Source organism: Otolemur garnettii, unplaced genomic scaffold, assembly GCF_000181295.1.
Source record: "Otolemur garnettii isolate 467f Iridium unplaced genomic scaffold, OtoGar3 scaffold00006, whole genome shotgun sequence".
NCBI classification, from domain to species: Eukaryota; Metazoa; Chordata; class Mammalia; order Primates; family Galagidae; genus Otolemur; species Otolemur garnettii.
This window is the reverse complement of record NW_003852401.1, coordinates 39,837,130-39,840,599: the sequence shown is the minus strand read 5'-3', so window position 1 is coordinate 39,840,599 and position 3,470 is coordinate 39,837,130.

Genomic DNA, 3,470 nt, shown 5'->3' with positions numbered 1-3,470 from the left:
GATGCAGTATGGCTTCTTAGACAAAGCAGATGGTCCACATAATCTGAAGCTGAGCACTGAATGCATATTCTAAGCCAGAATTCCAGGCCCACATCACAGAGCTTTAGTACAGACATCAGAGATTCTTGAGGGTGGGGGAGGGGGAAACATGGGAAATAAATCCACAGCTCTTCTTCCCATCATCCAGCCCAGCTGATCTGCCTATCCCCTTGCAAGTCTTTAGGTCTCTCCATCTAACCCTCTCAGTGGTTCTCCACCTTCTTAATGCCGCAATGAATTTTCATTGTTACAAAGGGGTTGTGACCCACAGGTTGAGAACTGCTTTTTAACTCCACCCTTTTACTATATCATATATTTACTTTAGTGAAATTTTCTATTTATTCCACCTGGTACTGATCTTCCTGAGGACCCCATATAGTCTTTGAAAGTCTTATGTGCCCAGCAGTTTACTATACCCTCAAGATCTACTCTGTCCTGAACTACAGCTTTCCTACATACATGATTGGGTTTTTCACCTGTTTTAACCAGAAATATGCTCAGTAGCAGCCCACCCCTCTATAATTCCTCAAAAGGATTCATGTCTACCAAAAATCAGTAGAAGGTAGAGTAGCCTATACCACAAAGAGGCAAAGGAATGGCATACCATGGCAAACGACTTGAAAAACTCTTCTTTTCTCCCCAAATCTCTTTCACAATATTTTGTCCATCAGGGTTTTTCTAGCCCCCTCCACTCATATGGTATTCCACTCTGCTGGTCCCTTTTTATTCTCTCTACAAAACCCCCTCACTTCTTCCCAACATTTTTTAATTCTACCTCAATTTTACAGAGTAATTGTACTAAAGCAGTACTCACACAACCCAACCCATCCTGACTTACAAAGCAGACTTCTCTTTAGTATAATGTAACCTCTAATGAGCACAAGTGAAATGATATTTACCAATGCCTTTTGTCTTAAATCAAACCTATGCTTATTTCCTCCATGAAAGGTTTTATAATTTAATTCTCATCTACTCCCTAACTTTCAGCACAATTCCTATTGGCTCCTCCCCCCTTAAAACAATGATTTCACTTGTGTTGATGATGCATATGTATTTGTTTCCTCTCCCCATGTCAACCAGTTGTTTAACAGCTGTAACCCTTAAAGCTTCTTTATTTAGATTATAAACCGCCGAAAAGAAGCCCTGTCATTTCCCTACACTGCTTGCCTACACTCCCTCACTGATTCTGAAGGATGCGCATTGACCCCAGACACATGATCCTTTCCTTTCCCTTTCAGATGGTGAGGGTTCAGCAGTAATGACAATTCCTTTCTTTACCTCTCTTTGTTTTGTTTTTTTTTTATTTCAAAATATTAAGAAGCTATAGATGTTCTTGATACATGGCCTGATTCGGAGCTATAAATGTGCCCATCACCTGAAAAGTGTTCATTGTACCTGGTAGTTGGGTTTTTGCCCTTCTCCTCACTCCCCAGCTTGATTCCCAGCACTTTAACTTTCTCTGTGTACTTTTGTGCCCATTGTTGAGCTCTAATTTATTAGAGAGTACATATAATATTTGTTTTACTATTCTTGAGATACTTTGCTTAGGATAATAGTCTCCAGTTCTCTATAAATTGCTGCTAAAGACATTAATTCATTATTTATATGCCTGAATAGTACTCCATGGTGCACATATACCACATTTGGTTAATCTATTCATGAATAGATGTGCACTTGGGTTGATTCCACATCTTTGCAAATGAATTGTGCTTCAATAAACATTTGAGTGCAGATGTCATTTTTATAAAATGACTTCTTTTCCTTGGGAAAGATACCCACCAGTGGGATCTGGATCAAATGGTAGGTTTACTTTCAGTTCTTTGAGAAAGAATTCTATACTTCATTTGAAACCACAAAAGAGCCTAAATAGAAAAGGCAATGCTATGCAAAAAGAACAAGCTGGAGGTGTCACATTACCAGACTTCACACTACACTATAGTAACCAAAACAGTATGGTGTTGGTACAAAAACAGAGATATATAGACCAATGGAACAGAATAGAGAACCTAGATATAAAACCATCTACCTATAGCCAATTTATCTTTGATAAGGCAAATGAACACTGGGGAAGAGAAAACCTGGTTAATAAATGGTGCTGGGAAAATTAGATAGCCACATGCAGAAGAATGAAACAGGAGCCATATCTCCCACCACTCACAAAAATTAATTCAAGATAGATAAAAGACTTAAATGTAAGGCATGAAATCATAAGAATTCTAGAAGAAAATACAGAAAAAATTCTCCTGGACATTGATCTAGGTAATGAGCTTATGACTAAGACCCCAATGGCAGTTATAGCACAATAAAAATAAATAAATGAAATTCAATTAAACTAAAAATCTTCTGTACAGCTAAGGAAATAATCAACAGAGAAAATAGATAACCTATGGAATGAGAGAACATATTTGCAATGAGCACATCTGATAAAGTGCTAGCCACCAGAATCTACAAGAAACTCAAATCAGCAAGAAAAAACTGAACAATTTCATTAAAAAGTGGGCAAAGATAGGCAAAAAGTTTTTCAAAAGAAGATAGGCAAGTGGCCAACAAACATGAAAAAATGCTCAACATCACTAATCAGGAAAATGCAAATTAAAACCATTACAAGATATCACCCTACTCCTGTTAGAATGGCTTTTATCAAAAAGTTCAAAGTAAGGCGGTGCCTGTGGCTCAAGGAGTAGGAAGCCAGCCCCATAAACCAGAGGTGGTGGGTTCAAACCCGGCCCCGGCCAAAAACTGCAAAAAAAAAAAAAAAAGTTCAGAATAGATGTTGACATGGATGCAGAGAGAAAGGAACACTTATACACTGTTGGTGGGACTGCAAATTAGTACAACCCCTCTGGAAAACATTATGATAATTTCTTGGCCTGTCTTCTTCTGCATCCACAGTTTACCTATTGTCTCTACCTAAAAAGGAGGGACACTTTAAAAACTGCCTTCTCTCTTCTACCCTCCCCTAACTATAAGAAAGCCTCTCTGTTCAGAAAAACCTCACCATATACCCTTGCATCTCTGGTATTGTTTTTTGTTACTGTGTATGTTTGTTTGTAACAAGTTTAGTCCTGACAGTCTGGAAAGTCCCTAGAACTCACAGTTGTGAAAACACCCTTTAAAGTCTGAGCAGATAAATGGCACCAAAAATTTTCCAAGTAATAAGAGGTTACAAAGATGGTTCACTGAATGTATTATTTAAAAATGGGACAGGATGGAATACTATGCAGCCATTAAGAAAGATGGAGACTTTACCTCCTTCAAGTTTACATGGATGGAGCTGGAAAATATTCTTAGCAAAGTATCCCAAGAATGGAAGAAAAAGTATCCAATGTACTCAACCCTACTATGAAACTAATTTATAGCTTTCATAGGAAGGCTATAACCCAATTTTAACCCAGGAATATGGGGAGGGGGGAGAGGGAGGGGAGGGGAGG